This window comes from Taudactylus pleione, unplaced genomic scaffold (genome assembly GCF_031769625.1).
Source record: "Taudactylus pleione unplaced genomic scaffold, aTauple2 ptg000179l, whole genome shotgun sequence".
NCBI lineage: Eukaryota > Metazoa > Chordata > Amphibia > Anura > Myobatrachidae > Taudactylus > Taudactylus pleione.
This window is the reverse complement of record NW_028284581.1, coordinates 15072997-15095863: the sequence shown is the minus strand read 5'-3', so window position 1 is coordinate 15095863 and position 22867 is coordinate 15072997. Positions and strand designations below refer to the sequence as shown.

The window sequence follows — 22867 nt, the reverse complement described above, 5'->3', positions numbered from 1 at the left end:
GCAATAATTTGTTAAGCTGGCCACCGCTTCACGGTCATTCGGTCACCGTGAAGCGGTGGCCAGCTTAACAAATTATTGCAATATTTTGGAACCAACATTCCCTATGTTCAAAGGAGTTGCAGTTTGAAAAGCATGTGAGTGCCGAGTTCGTATGATATTTTTTATATATATATATATATATATATATATTATACACACAAAACAAACTGACCGGCTGCCACTCCTAGTGCATATGATGTGCTTGGCCCACTGCCCTTCCAATTATCAGCCATAGCAGAAATGTTCATAAAAGCAGCAAAAGAATGCCACTCTCGGCACTATTAAATGCAGAATAGATTTATACCGGATTTATTTCAATCTACAGTATTGTGCATTTAATAGCGCTGTCCCTTTATAGATAAAGCAGCATACACAAGACGGCACTAAGAAACTTGTAGTGTGAAAAAATTCCTCTTTTACGTTTTTTTCACAATAGAAGTCTCTGAGTGCCACCTCGTGTATTCTCTGTACCCTAAGGAGGAAGGCACTGGACCAGCTTAAATATCACTGTAGTGAGTGATTGCCAGAATTATTTAATTAAATATAAACAAGCTGACCAACACACAATGCAGGAAAAGGAATAAGTACATTACCGTACAGATTGTTTTTGGATATCAAATCAGCACAGAGACACTGTCACTTCCAATGTTTCAGTTCTTTAATCGAACCTTCCTCAGGGAAAAGAAAGTTCAATTTAAGAATTGAAAAAGTGCCACTCGCAGTCTATATGGTTTATCTATCTATCTATCTATCTATCTATCTATCTATCTGTCTGTCTGTCTGTCTGTCTCTTTCTCAGCGCCGTATCTGGACAGCAGTGCGTCCTGTGCAGCACTGCCGCCCCTTTTGCTCCCTCTCCGCCTCCCTCCTCCCCCTGAGCGCTTACCTTTCCTTCTAAGGGGTGGAGGGCAGGCGGGATCCTGTGCCGACGTTCTTGTGCGCCGCGCACCATCTTCCTGCAGACCTCCAGCGCTGGGAAGTGTGTGGCCGGTGCCGCTGGAGGATTCCGCCCTGTGCGGAGGCACCAGCCACACCACCCTCCCTACTGCCCTGCTCTTTCTCTCGCTCTCTCGCTAGTGCACATGACAACTTAATCCCACCATTATTATGACTGTTCATATCAGTATTCAGTCATGATTTTTAGGACTGTCCAATTGAAACTGAGAAGGTTGGGAGGTACTGTATGGATATACTGATGGTTCCTAAGTTTTGAAAGTAATTTCTGATAACCAATTAATGCGCATCCTTCCTGGCTCTTAAACCATCTTGCTGCTAGTTCCTTAAATGGGCTCACAGGCTCCTGAATTGAAGTCTGCATTATTCTGAAACTAATGCTGGGTACACAATAAACGATGTGTCTACCCAGAGATGCGACGATCAGGGGCGGGCTGGGCAGGGGACAAGGTGCCATGTGCCCCCCGGGCCGCAGCGCCATGCGGGCCACGGGCAGTCTGTGTCTGTGTGACACAGCTGCTCCGCGCATGTAGCGCTGACCAGACGGAGTTCGTTCAGTGCTACACAGTTACAAACACATAGCCACCGACTCCGGCAGCTGTGTGTTTGTCTTGAGTGGCAGCCAATGAGAGTCTGTCAGACCCTCGCTGACTGCCGCTGCGCCCACTGCAGGAGCCGCTCCATCTTCCGGCTCCTGCAATGGTTAATGGGAGAGACGTCATGATGTCATATCGTCATATAACGTTTCTCCCATAATGCAGAGTGGCCCTGCTCGGGAGGACAGACGGAGGAGTGGATGGCTGCGGCGGGAGCGGGGATTCAGGTAATTGTTTTTTTTATTATTTATTATGTGTGTGTGTGTACTGTGGGAGGGGGGAACCACTGCTGGGGGCACTACAAGGGGGGGGACTATTACTGGGGACACTACAAGGGGGAGAACACTACTGGGGTCGCTACAAGGGGGAGAACACTACTGGGGTCGCTACAAGGGGGAGAACACTACTGGGGTCACTACAAGGGGGAGAGCACTACTGGGGACACTACAAGGGGGATTACTACTGGGGGCACAACAAGGGGGGGCTACTACTGGGGGCATTACAAGGGGGGATTACTACTGGGGGCATTACAAGGAGGGGAACTACTACTGGGGGCACTACAAAGGGGAGAGCACTACTGGGGGCACTACAAGGGGGGGCTGCTACTGGGGGAACTACATGGGGGGAGACTACTGGGGGCACTACAAGGGGGAGAGCACTACTGGGGACACTACAAAGGGGGGACTACTACTGGGGGCACTACAAGGGGGGGACTACTACTGGGGGCACTACAAGGGGGGGACCACTACTGGGGGCACTGCATAGGGGGTACCACTACTGGGGGCACTATATAAGGGGCTTACTACTGGGGGCATAAGGGGCACTGCACAGGGGGGACCACTACTGGGGACACTATATAAGAAGCTTACTACTGTGGGCACAAGGGGCACTGCACAGGGGGGACCACTACTGGGGGCACTGTATAAGGGGCACTGCATAGGAGGATCACTACTGGTGGCCTGTATAAGGGGGTCCTCTCCTGGGGCACAGGGGGCACTGCATATGGGCACCACTATGGGGGCTGTCCCATATCTTTATTTTTACTTTACATTAATTCCATATGGACCCGCCTCCTCCCTGGAACACTTGAGGGGGGGAAGGCGCCTAAGCACGCACATGCTCTGGGCACCCTGGCTACATGCTACTCCTCTGCCAGGGCCACCTGCATGCATTTGCCCCCAGGCTAAAAGTTGCCAGCCAGCCCCTGGTGACGATGACCACACAGGTAACGGGCCGACATATTGGGCTGCTGGTACACATTACACGATCAGGTGCCCGACCGACCGATATGTCAATATGTCAGCACCAACCACATCCGGCTGCATGGGGTCGTCAGTTGCATTGTCAGATTGAGCTGCATGTAAGGACAACCTGACGATGAGACTAACAACCAAACGGGAGCGCACATGGCCTGACATAGTGCGGAAACATTAGGCGATTTTGACGATATGTCAGACCGATCCATCGAATCAGGCAACTTATCGTCTAATGCGTACCCACCTTAAAAGTGTCCCTGAAAAAAAAAACACTCTTCCAGTATTCCGTATGCTAAAATATTTTCCTTTTCTCAATGTGTCAAAACCACATGCCTATCCCTGATTATACTGGCTCACCTTTAACCTATGTAATATTTTAACATCTGATTTTTTAATGTACAGTATTCACTGGTGTATTCTACTGCTTAGTAATCATTGCATGTGCAGATAGAACCATTGCGAAGTAGATAGTGATCATTGTAGTCCAAGGTGCCGGACTGTAGAAAGAGCGCTGTAGTACACGCGCGTCCGAAAATGGGCATGGCCACAAGAAAAAGGGGTGTGTCTTTGAAACGCCTAGCACTTGACATGCTGGGCTGTCCCCAAGCTCTCCCCTCTCTGTGATTAGATGCCGTGCAGTCAGAGCTCTGCACTGCAATTTTTCCCACCCGTGGGTGCGGCACCCAGCATGTTGTTTTAGCAGGGCGCCACCGAAAGGGAAATCAGGCAGGGCGTGGTGCCCCACTAACACAGCCTAGCGGGAATGCTAGTAAAGACACTTTGTGTATTTTTATTTCTATATATCTCAAGTAGATTAGAGCCAATACTTATGTACCACTAGTAAGCAATCTTCAACATAAGCTATAGCAGTGGTTCCCAAACTGTGCACCGTGGCACCCTGGGGTGCCTCGGGACACTTGCAGGGGTACCTCAGGTTGGTTGTCTAGCAACAAATCAAATTATTTATGGTCAATGTAATGTAAATATGTGGGCAAACAGAAGTGCAAACCTGTCCACCAAAACATAACTGAACCTAAGGATGACAGGTGAGCACAATTTACTTCACTTTACTACTTTTCTGAATTTCTCAATAACAAACATTTGGCCCAGGGGTGCCGTGAATATCATACTGATATTCTAGGGCGCCATAATTCAAAAAAGTTTAGGAACCACTGATGGTTATAGGCTGATGGAAAAATATCCAACTGAAATATTTAAAAATTAAAAAAATATATATATATCCAATATAAGGAAAGCAGATGTGTTAGTTGAGTTCAATTTATGTAATAAGCAATAGTTAATAAGTAATAGTTAAGAATATAATAAGTAATAGTTAAGAATATATTATATGATTTTGGTTGTTTTTTTTTACTTTTATTTTTTAAATGCATGTTTTGATGACTATCTATCATGTGTTTTGTAAAATTTGCTAATTGCTATTCCATTATAGTATTTTCAGTTAATTATATATTTTAATGTAAAAAACAAGTTTTTCCAAATTTATAAAATACCTTATAACAGTTTCAATGTCCTGGTTTCCGATGACTACAAGGAGCTTGTCCTACTGGCGTGTGTTGGCCAGATTGTTGCATGATTTGGCCAGATTGTAGTTGTGAACAAAAACAATGTCCCAAAATTGTTAATTTGCATATACAGTAAGTCATATTCCCAGCTAGGAATATGTATTCCCCCCTATTCACTTGAATTTAGAATAACATTACTACATGCAGATGACTAGGAATACTTTGTCTATTTTACGCATTTGACTGTTTCCCAAACGCAGTATCTTTAGTGTTGTTATTTTACAGCTATTTAGATTTAATTGATCAACTGTCAATTGTTTTTTTCTATCTATTTGGTTAGAATCAAACTAGGTCTACAAATTTATAAAAAGTGACATATGTGGATCTGTATGACGTATAATAGGAAGTTATTCATTAGATTTAAGTATTCATCTGTAAGAAGAAGGATGGTTTCCCATCAGTTGTCCAAAAACAAAAAAAATATTTTTAGGGGTAGATTTACTAAGGAGTAGTTTATCAAAGCTGCCAATTTTTGGCAGCATTGAAAAATTATTTTAAAACATCACTAGTAATAAATGCTAAAATAAAAAAACTTAGTTATGAATTTATTCCTTTTGCTGTTTTAAAACTATTGGTCAAAGCTGCTGATGATCGATGGCTTTGCCAAACCGCTCCTTAGTAAATCTACCCCTTAGAAATCCAACAATCATTTCTACTCCTCTTACTTTACAACTGTGAGTGTAATATGAATCGGGAACTAGAAAGTAATTTTAAATAATATATTAAAAATGCAGGAAAAATATGTTTAGTCCAGAGCAATGGCAGAAATTACAGTATGGCACTGAGCAAATTAAAATCTATAAAAATGGGGCAAATTGTTTTTAACAAGAATCGACCCAAAGTTGCTACTAACAATCCATTCCTGAAATGAATCAGAACTGTGCAGATCTTCCTTAAAGTATTTGGTTCTCATTTATGTCAGCACTGTTTAATGGAACTACCTCCTCTGGTGTCTCCATTAGCTCACACCACAATCAATCTCATTAATGATGTCGACACAAGACGTCCTAAAGATTAGCTTTTAGCTGAGAAGCGTAAGATAAAATAGAAACATTCTTTTCTTTTCAGAATGCATTGGATGATAAAATGTAGCAAATTAATGGTGTACAGTAATATAAAATACAATCCCAAGGACAGGAACTATTGGAAGAGCCTGGGTCCATGGTTTTCCAAATATTACTTCTTTTTATCTAGTCATTTTGCAAGAAGCTGGACTTCAGACTGGTTATAGAAATATGTACTGTGTGGAAAACCAATGAGACTTCTTATCTTCCGGCCCTGGAACAAGTGCTGCGGGTGATAAAATCTGCAACACATAACTTCTGTACTATTTTTATTGTTTTCTATTACAATAATGTCTCTGCATCTGTACTAGGGTAGTTCACATTTAAACAGAGTGAGCTATTCTTTGTTATCTGCTATACCAACAAGGTGATAAGGTGCTTTTAATAAAGGACTGTTCTGTAGTTTATGGCTCTACTCCTTTGCCTGGTTATAAGGCTGATGACAGTAATGGTTAATTCTGAGATCATGTTATTAATACATATCTGCTGATAGCATCAGGTGTAGCTTAAGGCACATTGGAACCTATCCACACCATCACCAACAGAGAGTGGCACATTAGTAATGGTATCTGGACCCAATTTTATTTTTACATTATGTTTTGATGGCCATAATATATCTAGCAGAGTTTGGATTATACTGAATTGGTCCTATTCCTGCTCCTTGTGCTCTCTAAAGCCAGTGATGCATTCAGACTTCACAATGTGCTGCTGTGATAACAGCAAAACAGCTAACCAGCTAAGGGCAGTATTCAATTTGAAGTGAAAACTCGTGATCGGTGATAATTTATCGCCAATGACGTCATTTTCGCCTGTTTGCATTATCCCAGTACTCAATTTCAAAGAGTTTTCGCCGGTGTGAAAAGTATTTGTAAAAAAACGGGGATAATTTTTCTCCAGTGTTTTGCTGGTGAAAAAAAGTGCAGAATTCGGGTTTAGGGGTGCAGGCTTAAAAAAAATAGCCTGCACCCTTGGGAATGGCCCCTAAAATTAATGTATCTCAAAAAAAGTTTTTTTTAAAAATCTGGACACCCCAAAAAAATATTTTACATTTTGGGGTTAAAAAAAAAAAAAATAGGGAGCACACTTCTAAAATAGCTCAATTTAATCCAGAGGGGTTCCCAAGTATGCGGAAGGTGTTTTCTTCAATGCGGGTGATAGCGGCAAGTGCATTTTTGAAGAATTTAAAAATATCATTTTAGGGACTTAAAAATATGCTTGCAACCTTTTTCAAGTACCCCAAATTTGATGGGCATAGTTATTTTTCTAAAAAAAAATTACTAAATGCTATTCTGCATCACCTTCTTCAAAGCCGCATTTATGCACCTGCCGCGGCTATTTAAAAACCTGACTTCCCTTCAGCGTGCAAAAACGGAGGTACCCATAGTGATCCCCTATGTCTGGACATCTTTAAGTGGGACCAAGGATGATTTCCCGAAAATTGCCACATATTTTCGCCGGTTCCAGTTTCGCCAGGTCCCGTTTTCGCGTCCATGGAAATTGAATACAGGGAGAAGCGGGCACGCACACGATACTTTTCCGCCTGGAAAACAGTTGAAAGAGGCGGAAAGTCCAGCAGGCAAAAAGCCTGGACTTTTTGTCTTAAATTGAATACGGGCCTAAGTATGAAAAAAATATTTTATATTATAAACCAATTTATAGACATATTATAAACATATAATCATTTACTGTTAATTCATAGAAAAACACACTTATAGCAAACACCTGCTTAATGCTAGTGTGAGGAGGGGGACATACTGTAGTCTAACCCACCCCCAACCATCATCTGCAGATATATCTGCTTTTTTGCTCAATAAACACTTTTGTATTAATATGAGAAGGCAGCAGTGGGTGTCTTTATCTCGGCTGTTAGCATTAGCATATTTTAGCAACTGCAATCCGTAAGGGATTTGTGTCTGTTACTGAATCAGGCTCAACGTGCGCTCGTGCGTACACACTACACATCATTCATTGATTCGTCCCATCTGCTGTGCAGAACAGGGAACGACAAATCAGGCATACACATTATGGGCCAAATGTAATAGGGTGAGAGTTTAGAAAATGTGAGAGTTTAGCAGTAAACTCTCACATTGGTTGAGTTTTATCTTTAAAATGGGAAAACATCTGAATGAGATTTTAAATCGACAAAATGTTTGGCAACACCTGTTTTTTGACTTAAGTCAAAAAACATGCAAGTTCGCTCTGTTACTTTGTTTTTGGACTTTATTACATTGGCAAAGTTTAAAAAGTGTCAGAAACTCTCACTTTTCTAAACTCTCACCCTATTACATTTGGCCCTATATGTTGAGTACAGTATATCGGAATGTGGTTGTGTACAGGATTCTGGCGCTCGGGATTTATACACCTGTGGCAATGGGTCTGATTAAAACACCTCAATTCAATAATTAACAGGTGTTGACAAACATTTTTGTCCATATAGTATATATACCTTTGTAAAAAAGCTGAAGACATGAGCATCAAATCATTGAATGTCCAGCACAGTCTCCAGACATAGACCCCATGGAGCTGCTTTGGGATGAACTGGAAAGTAAGATGAAAGCAAAGCAACCTACAAATGCAACAGATGTGTGGGAACTTCTACAAAAGTGTTGGGAAGAACTTCCAGAACATTATTTGATTTACATTTTAGAATGAATGCCTGTATCTGGATTATTGCAGACATATTTTTATATATATATATATATATATATATATATATATATATATATATATATACACAGTCAGGTCAATAAATATTGGGACATTGACAGAATTTTCATATTTTGGCCTCTATTCACCACCACACTGGCTTTGAAATGAAACAAACAAGATGTGCTTTAACTGCAGACTTTCAGATTTAATTTGAGGGTAATTACATCCAAATCAGGTGAACGGTGTAGGAATTACAACGGTTTCTATATGTGCCTCCCACTTTTTAAGGGGCCAAAAGTAATGGGACAAACTAAACAATCCTAAATCTAACTTTCACTTTTTAATACTTTGTTGCAAATCCTTTGCAGGCAATTACAGCCTGAAGTCTGGAACGAATAGACATCACCAGACGCTGGGTTTCATCCCTGGTGATGCTCTGCCAGGCCTCTACTGCAAATGTCTTCAGTTCCTGCTTGTTCTTGAGGCATTTTCCCTTCAGTTTTGTCTTCATCAAGTGAAATGCATGCTCAATCAGATTCAGGTCAGGGGATTGACTTGGTCATTGCATAACATTCCACTTTTTAGCCTTAAAAAACTCTTTGGTTGCTGTTGCAGTATGCTTCGGGTCATTGTCCATCTGCACTGTGAAGCGCCGTCCAATGAGTTCTGAAGCATTTGACTGAATATGAGCATATAATATTGCCCGAAACACTTCAGAATTCATTCTGCTGCTTTTGTCAGCAGTCACATCATCAATAAGTACAAGGGAACCAGTTCCATTGGCAGCCATACATGCCCACGCCATGACACTACCACCACCATGCTTCACTGATGAGGTGGTATGTTTTGGATCATGAGCAGTTCCTTTCCTTCTCTTCTCTTCCCATCACTCTGGTACAAGTTGATCTTGTGGTGAACCCTCTATATTCACTCTTGTGAAGTCTTCTCTTGATTGTTGACTTTGACACATATACATCTACCTCCTCGAGAGTGTTCTTGATTTAGCCAACTGTTGTGAAGGGGCTTTTCTTCACCAGGGAAATAATTATTTTGTCATCCACCACAGTTGTTTTCCGTGGTCTTCCGGGTCTTTTGGTGTTGCTGAGCTCTCCGGTGCATTCTTTCTTTTTAAGAATGTTCCAAACAGTTGATTTGGCCACACCTAATGTTTTTGCTATCTCTCTGATGGGTTTGTTTTGATTTTTCAGCCTAATGATGGCTTGCTTCACTGATAGTGACAGCTCTTTGGATCTCATATTGAGAGTCGGCAGCAACTGATTCCAAATGCAAATGTCACACCTAGAATCAACTCCAGACCTTTTATCTGCATAATTGATAATGAAATAACGAGGGAATAGCCCACACCTGTCCATGAAATAGCTTTTGAGTTGATAGTCCCATTACTTTTGGCCCCTTAAAAAGTGGGAGGCACATTTTGAAACTGTTGTAATTCCTATACCGTTCACCCGATTTGGATGTAATTACCCTCAAATTAAATCTGAAAGTCTGCAGTTAAAGCACATCTTGTTTGTTTCATTTCAAAACCATTGTGGTGGGGAATAGAGGCCAAAATCTGAAAATTCTGTCAATGTCCCAATATTTATGGACCTGACTGTATATAATAAAATGACACAAATAACATAAACACAACAAAAACACAACTAAATGCAAAAATCACAATCAAGTGAACTGGCAACAAAATATATATACGTATATGCAAGGCCTAGCCCTCAAGAAACATTGGTGGGGTAAACAAGCTCCTATGTGAAAGATCTAAAAAGTCTTATATATAAAAAAAATAATAAGGCCTATCTACATTTGTCCAACACTATCTTTATAAATGGGAGCATGCAAAATGTTCCTAAATCACCCCTTAATTCAACAAGTTTAATGTATATTAATGAAAGTCATAGATGATGTAAGTGGTAGCATCCAATTTTTGAAAAGTGGCAAACGGTTAATTCACCTGAATAAGCAACTGTAAGGTCCTCATAATATTGCCTCATTGAACCATACTTAGGGCAATATACTGTAAGTGGTAATAAAGGCAATCCAGTTCCTACCACATGCCTGGCCTGTTATTAAACACGTTAGAAAAAATATAGACAGCGTTTGTAGAAAAGAAGAAATTAATATTATATATCTATACAAAAAGGTTAATATTGTATACCAAGATAGAATACTATAAAATAAAACAAAATAAAATAAAAATATGTTGTACCAGCCAGTATAACCATTTTACAATCAATATTAAAACATATTAAATATATTAAAAGACATTCATCAGAGACTGTTGACTGCTTTTCCTAATTCAAAATCACATGGATGTGTTTGGTAATTCACTCCCTCATGACACCTTGTAACTTTTTAGCTTTAGAAGTCTATTGAGTCCAGAACTCTGTTATTATTAGGATATATCAGATGTAATAACCATAGTTTTCAGTTGTAGTTAGGAGTGTGGAACAATTGCAAAGCAGATCTTTTTATAAAGGAGAGGGAAGGCAATATTGTTTTTCAGAGTGTGTAGTTAAAAAGCTCTGATTTTGTTAATGCAGATAGTTGTCTTTGCCAGCAAGTTGTAGCGTTAGTAAGATTTCTTAAAGCTTGCATGCATAATTAGGCGGTCATATAACCTTTAAACAATCAAGAGCTCATCCTCTCAGTGAGCTCAATATAACCATGATAGTAGTCCTCTGCCTCATACTGAATTTCGTACTCACTGCTTTCTCAGGAGATGAAAAAGAAATGGTAAATACCAGCTGGTAAAACAACTCACAATGCTTTACGCATTTCTCCGCCTCTTTGAATAGTTAGTGGCTTCCTCAGAACTGTATCTTTATAAATGGCAGCAAAACATTCCTAAATCACCCCTTAATTCAACAAGTTCAACGTATAAAAGTGATAGAAGATGTAAGTGGTAGCAACCAAATTTTGAAAAGTGGCAAATGGTTAATTCACCTGAATAAGCACCTGGAAGGTTCTCATAATATTGTCTCAATGAACCATACTCTATGAGTGGTAATAAAGGCAATCCAGTTCCTACCACATACCTGGCCTTTTATTAAACACAGAGAACTATCCAAAAGGATGCCATCTTGTTTCCAGTGGTTGCTACTATTGCACTATAGTATCAGGTTGTGGCTCCAGCCTCAACCTGATCTGCATAGAGCCGCAGCAGAATGTGGTACAATATGTAAAGTCCGTCACACTGGCAAGTGATGCTTACAATACATACACAAGGATGTTCTCTGTAGTGTGTTAAAATGTAGATACATGTAAACCAATGTCTGCCTGCTTGTGTAGAGCGTCTTCTGTGTTTTCACACAGTGCATGCTCCAAAACCAAGTATGTACAAATACGCACAGTGCAGGGTTGTATGTATTTCTATCACATGTCCACTTGTAATACAAAGGGGGAAAGCATACTTTCCAACTGTATTTAACGCCCTTCTGGAAAATCCTAGAAGGGCAATACAGATGGCCAGGGCCAGGGATGGGATGATTCAAATCACATCATCATGGCCATGCCATAAATATGTAATTTATTTAAAACACTGCAGATAAACATCGACAAGCAAAGAACATGCCAAAGAGAGCCTCCTAAATATACATCCTCCAAAAAAATACTATACATCTAACTAATCAGCAATACACAAAAATAAGCATGTAAGCTTATCATCCTTATATAAACCATGGGTGCATGCTATTTATTCTTTTCAGTCCATATTAATTCAAGTTGCAGAAGAATCTCCAATGGTCACCACATCTTCTAGCTGGTGGAACATGATCAGTAAGCATAATATAGTTTACATGATGTCATTCTTGAATAAATTGTCCAACCATAGGAAGTAATGTAGTGTTAGTATTTCTGGCCATATTAAGAATGGCAATTTAATAGATGACCTTTGTATAACAAAACCTTCCTTAGTCATCCAAATAGATTTTTGCATAACGGTGGGTTTTCGTTCTGATCGAAATGAATGGTTATACAACATAACAATTGAGTGAGTACAAATTAACACACTTTATTTACAAGTAACAAACAAACAACATACAAAGTATACAGTATACTCAAATTTTGTCTATGTATTCAGATGATACCGGTGATTCATTATCTTCAACATAAGATCATGTTCATCTAGGGAGTCTTCGTTTTATCAACTCCCAGATCTTCCAATTTACATTGCAGGCACTCTACTGCAGTCTCAAGTCCATGCACGAACCAAAGAACCTTTGTCTAGGTCTTGATTTATATACCATAGGGCTTCCGGACATTAAACCCATATTAGTTACATACTGGGTATCAAGCACTGATTGGTACAACATACCATGGACCATTCTTATCTCTTGCACATGCTCAGTAAGCACTATCATATACTACGAGACAAAGAAATACAATAGCGACATGTCCCAGAATGTCTGGAGTTACACTGTTTCAAAGTTCCTTTGTCCGCAATATCAGTAACCCATAATGCTTAGCATCTCTACACAACTTACAATGGAATGTGGCTCACTGTCTACTGATAACACCATATAAGGTCTTAAGGGCTCATTATCCTTCTCTGCTGATGACAGGTACAAGTAGGCCCCTCAATATGCATTACATCTTGTCTGACCCCAAAGGTGAATCTGACCAGTCTATGCATAGACTGCATGAATACAATCTCGTCAAACCTCAATGGGGCCTAGTACAGGTTGTGTGTTACAACTTATATGTAGAAATTAATTATTTAACCCACTGGTTACATTTTTCAAAAATGATCTTGCCCCAGTTAACTTATACGCATATGCATTCAGATTGTTTGGCAAAGCAGGAGTACCACTTTAGTGCTGCCAGTGAGTACGCAGTGTCACCCAGCTTCCCTAGCAGCATTTTCCTAGTAAATTGCGACTATAACCTTTTCTAGATTATAAAAAATCTTTGTGTTTGTCTTTCACTTAATAATAAATAGAACAAATAAACTTTGTTCTATTTAAAAACAAAAAAAAATTTTACTATTAAATAACTGTTCAATATATAACATGTAATATTTCCCACCATTCTATAGTAATGGATTTGGCCTTTTCTTGTTCTACATTGTTTTTATTTCATTACAAAAGCTTATTAGCTGCAGCTGCTTATTAAAAGTAGTTTCTAGTCAGCGGAGTAGACTGTACACATTGTTTCTGCCTGACATTCCCTTTTCACTCTTTGCTCCTCATTTATGTAACCAGTAATTAGTTTTTACATTTGTTATTTATTCTCTTTAACAGCAGGGTTGCAATATTGTCCATAAATAAATCAATTGGCATCAAAGAAACATCCATCCACAGGTGTTGTACACAACATTTTCATTTACACTATAGTTAATTCCCAAAGAGAAAGAACAACATTATTCAGCATTGTCGTTTTGCAGGGATAGTTATTTACTCCCATTTATAATTACATGTCAAGGTGTCAAAGTAAAGGTAGCTCTTAGAACAGAATGATTATACAAGACACTGATCGCCAAGGGAATACAGGGATTTCACGTTGTAAACCCTGCATCAGCAGGTGATACCAGATCAGCGGAGACAGACCTACCAGAATGTATTCTGGCATTGTAGCTGTACAGTTAAATACACAGTGATTTCTATTTGGTTTCATATTTCTATTCAATATAATATTTTAAGTCGAATGGCATATGATATGTAAGATTATCCCCGTAGCCTCATATGTTTTACTGTGGAACAACAGTAGGAAGCTATTAATCAACTTCCCCTACCAATCACTCCCACCCCCTCCACACATAATTGCCACCAGTTCACCCACAATGGATGCCTACAAACTTTGTAAACACCTGCCACACTTTCACCTCAATCTTCTTACCATCCATGTGGATCAAACCCCCTGGTAGGGACTGTTGGGGCTTGTAGTTCTGCCATGGGTTAAATAGGTCTGCTATAAAGAAGCTCATGCAAACTCTCATGCATCAAGCAGAAATGTAACATTCATGGACACTGGTTATCCACTGGCCCTGTCCAGTAGAGAAAGGTTCCCTGCATAATGGCCATTGAGACACAGAGCTCTTATTTGCAATTATTGAAAAATTCATCCAAAGGAAATAGTGCCCCCACCCAACCCCTGCTCACCCATTTCGTACTTGGGGCCTAGTTCTTTACGGATCGCAACTTCAATAGGGTACGCAGATCGTCCGATGGTGCGCACTGCGCATGCGTATGCACTGCAGTGCGCTTGTGTGAGTTAGCTTTACATGTTTGTGAATTGTGGAGGCCGAGGTGTTACTAGGGATAATGGCGTCCAAGGCAAATAGAAAAAATTGCTCCCCTTGAAAACTATTTTCTCAGAATTCTTATATTGGTACTTAAAAGAAACACAAATTAGGGAAATGTGAGAGCAACAGGGATGAATACTACTCAGGGGCCCTGAGGAAAACTGGCAACAGTTGAAACAGAACGTTAGTCACCCGGTGAATACCACCTCTGCATGTATACCCATGATGTATATATGTGAATAAAGCTATAAAGCTTCTTCATTTATTCACGTGAGTGCTGGTTCTGCCTTATTTACTTGGAGTGTGTGTGTGTGTGTGTTATATATATTAGTGTGTTTCATATATGTTTTGGAGACATTTTTTTCATGTTACTGTGCGTACCACGGATGATGGATCTGCATGATACAATACTGTACCTTCTTTTTGACACTGTGTGGGTCCCACCTCATTCTTTGATGAATAGCAGCCCACTACTCTGTCTTCTGTGCACCCTGAACAAATGTATCCCCTGTGTCTAACAAGGCCGTTTCTGGCCAGGTCTCCTCATTAGTCTCGGACCTGCACAGCACAGGGATGTTAGTGAGATTCCTGGTGGGCTCTGCAGCTGCTGCAGGAGAGGGAGCAGGGACCATACAGCCATTGACTGCAGTGCAATTACAGTGAAGATGTGCCCCGCATCGATGTCTGTATAATAGAGCTGAGACACTGTGAGGAGATACCAGGAGCAGAAGAGTGAGGAGCTGATGAGCGCACAGGAGCTTAAGGTTAGTTATGGTAAGGAGTCTCCAGAGAGAAAAAAAAGGGGGGTGGGGTCTGAGGAGATGGGAAGTGTCTGCATTGCTATTTTTTTCTAATAGTGACAATGACTTAGGGTGAGATTTATTAACAAGAGGTGTCAGTAGTGTAGTCTAGGGTATAGAGGGGTCAGTCATTTAGTTTAGGGTATAGAGGGGTCAGTAATGTAGTGTAAGGTATAGAGAGGTCAGTGCTGTGGAGTAGGGTATAGAGGGGTCAGTAATGTTGTGTAGGATATAGAGGGGTCAGTAGTGTAGGGTAGAGAGGGGTCAGTGATGTAGTGTAGGTTACAGAGGGGTCAGTGATGTAGTGTAGGGTATAGGGGAGTCAGTAATGTAGTTTAGGGTATAGAAGGGTCAATGATGTAGTGTAGTGTATAGAGGGGTCAGTGATGTAGTGTAGGGTATAGAGGGGTCATTAATGTAGTGTAAGGTATATAGGGGTCAGTAATGTAGTGTAGGATATAGAGGGGTCAATGATGTAGTGTAGGGTATAGAGGGGTCATTGATGTATTGTAGGGTATAGAGGGGTCACTAATGTAGTGTAGGGTATAGAGGGGTCACTAATGTAGTGTAGGGTATAGAGGGGTCAGTAATGTAGTGTAAGGTATAGAGAGGTCAGTGCTGTAGAGTAGGGTATAGAGGGGTCAGTAATGTTGTGTAGGATATAGAGGGGTCAGTAGTGTAGGGTAGAGAGGGGTCAGTGATGTAGTGTAGGTTACAGAGGGGTCAGTGATGTACTGTAGGGTATAGGGGAGTCAGTAATGTAGTTTAGGGTATAGAAGGGTCAATGATGTAGTGTAGTGTATAGAGGGGTCAGTGATGTAGTGTAGGGTATAGAGGGGTCATTAATGTAGTGTAGGGTATATAGGGGTCAGTAATGTAGTGTAGGATATAGAGGGGTCAATGATGTAGTGTAAGGTATAGAGAGGTCACTGATGTAGTGTAAGGTATAGGTGGCTCAGTGGTGTAGTTTATGGTATAGAGGGGTCAATGATATAGTGTAAGTTATAGAGGGGTTAGTACTGTAATGTAGGGTACAGTGGGGTCACTAATGTAGTGTAGGGTATAGAGGGGTCAATGATGTATTGTAGGGTATAGAGGGGTCAGTAATGTAGTGTGAGATATAGAGGGGTCAGTAATGTAGTGTGAGATATAGAGGGGTCAGTAATGTAGTTTATGGTATAGAGGGGTCAATGATGTAGTGTAGGGTATAGAGGGGTCAATGATATAATGTAAGGTATAGAGGGGTTAGTAATGTAATGTAGGGTATAGTGGGGTCAGTGATGTAACATAGGGCCTGATTCAGACCCACTCACGAGCGGCTGTCCGCTCGCAAGTGGGTCGATGTTCTGCAGTGAGCATGCGCACGACGGAGGGAGCTCCGTCGTGCGCATGCACCAGACGCGACGAGCGAAGGACTTTCCTTCGCTCGTTGTGTCTGATCAAAGGGGGCGTGCTGTCGATGTTGATTGACAGCACGCCCCCTTTGGTGGGCGTGCCTCCCCACTGACATCACTAGTGATGTCAGTGGGAGTGATTTTGGCTCTGATAGAGCCAAAATCACTCCGGGCCTTGCGGTTGAAAACCTCAACCGCAGGCTCCGGCTCGCAGTTTCGATGGTCGCGATGGTCAAGACCATCGCGGCCATCAAACTGCACGCTCGTATAGGCTGTGGGTGGTGACCCACAGCTATACGAGCATCCAGGAGGACGCTCCATAGTTATGGAGGACGGCCCTCATTCAGAGTGTGCGCTCTGCTCAGAGCGTACGGCTCTGAATGAGGGCCATAGTGTGTAGAGGGGTCACTAATGTAGTGTAGGGTATAGAGGGGTCAATGATGTATTGTAGGGTATAGAGGGGTCACTAATGTAGTGTAGGGTATAGAGGGGTCACTAATGTAGTGTAGGGTATAGAGGGGCCAGTAATGTAGTGTAGGGTATAGAGGGGTCACTAATGTAGTGTAGGGTATAGAGGGGTCAGTAATGTAGTGTGAGATATAGAGGGGTCAGTAAATATACTAATCCCAATTACTTAGAACACTATTATTGAATTCTGTAAAAAGTACATAATCTGGGTAAAAAAAGGCAAAGATCAGAGGTCCAATATGTTTGATCCACTCCATGCCACTTGATGTACCTTTATGCTTAAACCTAGATATGTTCATTTTTATTACGAGGGGGGATGGGGGGGGAACGGACCAAAACAAATGTTTGCCCTGGGCTCCAAAATTGTCTAGAACTGGCTCTGGTTATGATTACACATTTTATGCATTTATTTTAAACTAGCAAAAAAAAAATGAAAATACATTACAGTTTTTTGTGCTTATTTTATTATGAAAATGTACGTGTAGAATACTGCTTTTAGCTGTTTTAGAAATGTGAATTAAGCCACAGCAAGAACCTCTAAGTATTTCTTTGTGTTTTTTAAAAAAAAAACATACACGCGTTTGCTTTTAGTTCATTTTCTTGTAATTTCAATTAACAGCCGTACTTTTTAGGTAGATTGTTTTTGCTGTGTGAGGAATAGGCTAACTAATGCTATTTTCTAAAAATTGAAAAGTCTTTTGAAATAAAACAAGGTATAGTTTGTGGGGGTACTGGATATGGGGCCTGATCGGTGGACGTAGTGTCAATGTTGGACGCAAGCAGCCAATTGTTTCAATCTGCACATGCGTCCGAGTCACACAGTACATGTGTCCCGATGTGTACCGCTGTAAGCCTCAGAATGAATTTGGACGCAGAGAGGCAATTGCAGTGGGTGACCCTTGGTGGTAATAAGGGGATGGCTGGACAGATGAGGGCTTGTCACAGTCAGCACTGATTTCAGTGCCCATGTTCAGATGGACATTCTGTGCCTACATAGGGCTGGTGTAGTGTTCAATGTTGCGAATGATGTGTAACTGATGGTGTGTCTTAATACGCAAGGCAGTGGATTAGCACCAAATCCCAACTGTGACATTAATATAAAGATGCAGTCATGCTACAGAAAAAGACGCAGTTGGGGCTGCATTACTGTCCACTTCTGACTCCGGCCCATGGTCTCTATTCTAATTGATTACTAGGCAACGCACTACACCACCACTAAAAGGCCACTGATTCACCATAGCATTCTCTGTCATCTAGAGTGGTGGTTCTCAACTCCAGTCCTCAATTATCACCAACAGATCATGTTATGTGGATGTCTTTAATCATGCACAGGTGAGCAAATCTATTTTGCTGGGTCATTAATTTTCCCACCTGCTTCCACAGACAGAGATACTCAAAACATGACATTGAGGATACTTGAGGGATAAAGTTAAGAACCCTAGAGCACTGATGGAGAGCTATGGTGTATAGCTGCTTATCATACTAGCCAGGCTTATTAGCATACTAAATGGCCTATTTACAGTAGTATGAAAATGAGCTGATTTACCAAAACTCCTCTCAGGGCAAATAATACTGCTTTTACACCTAAATCCTGGGTCTGACCCGAAATTTGGAACACAGTTCCAAAACGGGTCAGACGCAGGACAGACCTTTTCTACTGCAGCGCCGATCCGGATTATTCCTGGATTGGCACCATTTACACTGCACACAGGTGCAGTGGAACACTTCTCTCGGCGATTGAAGATGACATAATCTCCAAGTGCCTGAGAAAACCGGAAGTCCCGATGCTGTAAACGGGTCCCGGGTCGAATGACCCAGGGTTCCCGTTTACACTGCAGGGTTTCACGGGTTGTTCTCTTGTAAAACCCTGCAAGTTACCGGGTTGGATTGCCGGGTCACTCGACCCGGGAATCCAACCCTGACCCCTTTTACACCAAGGAGCAACCCGGGTTAACCCTGCAATAACCCGGGTTTTAGCTCTGGTAAAAGGGGTATAAGGGAGAAGTATTATTTTGTCTTTGACCTGTTTAAAGAGAATTTGTCTCAGAAATTACAAGACCTCCATAGTCAACATGATCTTAAAATAAATGATTTATGTACAATAAGTCAATATGTATTAATTATCATTTTGAAATAGGAATTAGTAAAAAATGTACCTGTTTTTTTGCTAAATTGTCTAAATTAGTCGATTTACCTTGTTAAAAGATCTAATACTGATTCAATTACAATGTTTGTCTATTAAAAAGGAGCCAATTCATGTATACTGTAGATGTTTTTGGTAGTTTGTATGCTGGATGAGAAGTGCATCATTTAATTTGCCACCTCAGGCAGCAGTATGGGTAATTGCACTTTGATCATACATACTCCATAAAGATGCAAGCAAGAATAAGCAACTTAATATTGCATAATGTTGTATAAATTAAATATAAAAGCTACTAACCCAGTCAGTCATCTGCAGGATCTGTGCATTTAATAAAAATAAAAAAAGGGATTTGAAGGAGCTGATGAATAAGACTTAAAGGCCGGGATGTACTAAAGGGAAAATGCCGTAAAAACCCAGAAAACAGGGTTTTTACCGCATCTCCATATGTACTAAGGCCCAGATGCACTTTTATCGGTGCATAGGGTAACGCCAGAATAACCTGGCGTTACCCTATAGAAGCCTATGGGCTTCTTACCGCACCTTGCCCCCGCCGTCGCCCAGCGCTAGCCCCACTCACCTGCTGTCCAGGGTCGCCAGCCTGCGCTCCTCCTGGGTCCTCCGTCTCCTCCTCCTCCTAAGCTTCTTCCAGGTGCAGCGAGGAGGAGCTCGGGGCTTCCTGCACAGGTTACCAGCAGGAAGCTCCCGGGGCTCAGACGGGGCGGGTCCCACGGAGACCCCGTCACCCGGCGTCGGGTACTTCGCAAAGGGCAGCTCTTATCGCAAGAGCTGTCCTTTGCAATACTAATCGCATATGTTAGTACATATGCGATTAGTAAGGTTGCGGTGACTGGCCGAATGGTCACCGCAACCTTAGTGCATCCCTCCCTAAGGAGCCTATTCATCATTACATAATTATCACTAGAGATAATTTTGTTTTAAACTCGATGCAAGTTTAAAAAACCTAAAGGGGCATTCTTTATGTCCCCTTGCCTAAAGTATCACTTCCGAAAAGCTGCTCTTCTTGTGGAGTCAGCTTTTTGGAAGAGTGTTATTTTTCCCCTACAGCTGAGGTATTTATGAGGATTTCCTCATTGTGTCTGTCCCCTTCTTGATTCTGCTGCTGTCTTTCAGCAATTGTAGACCCCCTGCCACCTCTGTATGTCCCCCGCTCTCCCCACCACTGTCATTAACCACCCCCACCCCCTCTGCTAGTGGTGTCCTGGTCCCACTTCCTCCCCTGCGGCCGCTGGTGTCTGCTCCCTCGTGGCCACCGGTGTCCATCCACCCTCCTCCCTGCTGCCGAGGTGTCCGTCACACCCTCCCCCAGCAGCTGCCGGTGTCCATCCCGGCCCCCCTGTGGCCACTGGTCTGTGTAACCCCCCCGGCAGCTACTGCTGCTGCTGCTCCTTATCAGTGTAGCCATCTTCTGCCTCTTAGCTGCAAATACTAATCATCCCTCCCATCGCCGGTGGTGCCCTTCCGAAACCTGCAAGCTCCCCCTGGCACCCCTGCAGCACAAGCTCACCCGACACCCATGCAGGAGGGAACCACTGACAGCCCAGTGATGCCAGAGGTAAGTAGATGCAATAGGGATCTGAAAAGATTCCTTTGCTGCACAAGCTGCCATCTAAAAGGCTGTACAAAAATCTACTAAAGTATGGGGACTGTGAAAAATATTGGGGGAGAATTCTAACCCGGAAATAATGCAGCATGTTACACAGAAGTGATATCTCCTGCGTTACATGCTTAATGAATGGCCCTTAACCTTAATTTTTACACAAATGGGAAAAATTTAATTTTCACCCACTTTTGTAGAAATTAAGGGATGATGAAAAACTCTTCTCTTTCTATTTATTTGATAGTTTTTAATGTACCATGCATTTCATGTGCAAACAGGTAGTATATTTCTGTCTGTCTCTGTCCGTCTTTCTATCTCTATCTGTCTTTCTATCTATTTATCTTTATCTGTCTATATCTATCTATTATTAAATTATTAACAGTTACTTACATAGCGCAGCATTTTCTGTTTCACTTTACAATAACAGACAGACATAGAGGTAAGAGAGCCCTGCTTGCTGCTTACAATCTATAGGGAAATAGGCATGGATAAACAAGGATAGGTGCCAGGGCGGCCATCAGGGGGGGACTGCTGGGACTGGAGTCCTGGGCCCGGACACCAGGCAGAAAGGGGTGGACCCTGCTCCTACGCTGTCGTTTCTGCCATATTTTATCTAAGGAGAGCAGCATTGCTGCTGTCTCTGTCAGATTAGATTGAGCCAATGGACGCTAGAACCTGCCGCTGCTCTAACAGCCCTGGTTTGTCCAGCTTTGGCAGCACGCGCAGCAGCAGAGGAGACAGCACAGCAGCCGGTAAGTTTAAAAGTGCTGTGCTGTACCTGTGAAAGAGGAGGGGAGGAGAGGGGTGGGGTGGGAATTAGAGGGGGCTCGACATACAGAAGAGGGCCTAGCTGGACACACATAAGGGCGGCTGGCTGGACGCAGGGTTGATATTTTTTGTCTCAATTTTTTTTTGTAGAAATAAGGTAGCGGGGGAAGGGGTGGGCCTGCCGATTTTGTCAGTCCCGGGCCCCACAATTTCTGATAGCAGCCCTGATAGGTGCTACCTATTGCATAATGCAGAGGTTCCCAAACTAGGTCCTCAAGGCATCCTAACAGTGCAGGTTTTAAGGATATCCATACTTGACCACAGGTGAAGTAATTAGTACCTAAGTCAATTTGATTTAACAACCTGTGCTCAACCATGGATATGTGAACTGTTGGGGTGCCTTGAGGACCATGTTTGGGAACCTCTGGCATAAGGGTCCAGCTGGAATCGGTATGATTTACCACCGGACCTGTCCCCGGCGGTTGGAATCCCGACAGCAGGAGGCCGGCAGAGGAGGAAATCCCGATCGTTGAAGGTAAGTATATACTAACCTAATTCTAACCCCCTAACCCTAAACCTCCTTTAGGGTGCCTAACCCTAACCTTCCCCCCCAGTGCCTAACCCTAAGCCCCCCTCTAAGTGCCTAAGCCTAACCCCCCCTTCCCTGCCGCCTAAACCTAAGTCCCCCGGGGAGGTGCCTAACCCTAAGTCCACCCCGGCGGTGCCTAACCCTCCCTCCCCTAACCTAACCCTAACCTCCCGGGGGGTGCCTAACCCTAAGGCCTCCCCTAACCCTAACCTTTCCCCCCCTCGGCTGTCCGCAGCGGCGTCCAGCATCCCTTCGATCAGGATGCCGGGCGCCGGTCTTCCGGCATCAGTAAAATGACAGGCGTCTATATTTAGACGCCGGTCATTTAACCCTCGCTGGGATATGAAAGTCGGGAAGCCGGCTGTCGGGATTACGTCCGACGGCTTCCCGACTGCATACCGTCCAGCCAGATTGCAGAGGTTCTTGGAGGGCCATATGACCCAGTCACACAGGAATGTTGGCCAAGGGTCAGGATGATGTGAAGGTGAAGAAAGAGAAATCTGTAAAGTTATGTGTGGACAGAATAGTTGGGATGTAATTATGGATAGCTTATGAAGGTTACAGTATGTGGGTGGTTTGATAAGCTTGTCTAAAAAGGAGAGTTTTCAGGGAACACTATCTCTGTCATCATCTCTGTGCACTGCTCAGCTCCTAATCACTTTTTAGTACATTTCTGCTCCTAAACTATTGCTT

At 42.3% G+C, this 22867-nt stretch overlaps 1 protein-coding gene across 2 annotated transcripts in view; it reads left to right on the top strand.

The window, feature by feature from the left end:
* KCNG2 (potassium voltage-gated channel modifier subfamily G member 2) overlaps nt 1-22867 on the top strand; it is a 249004-nt gene that overhangs the window by 11650 nt on the left and 214487 nt on the right. The window lies entirely within an intron of this gene.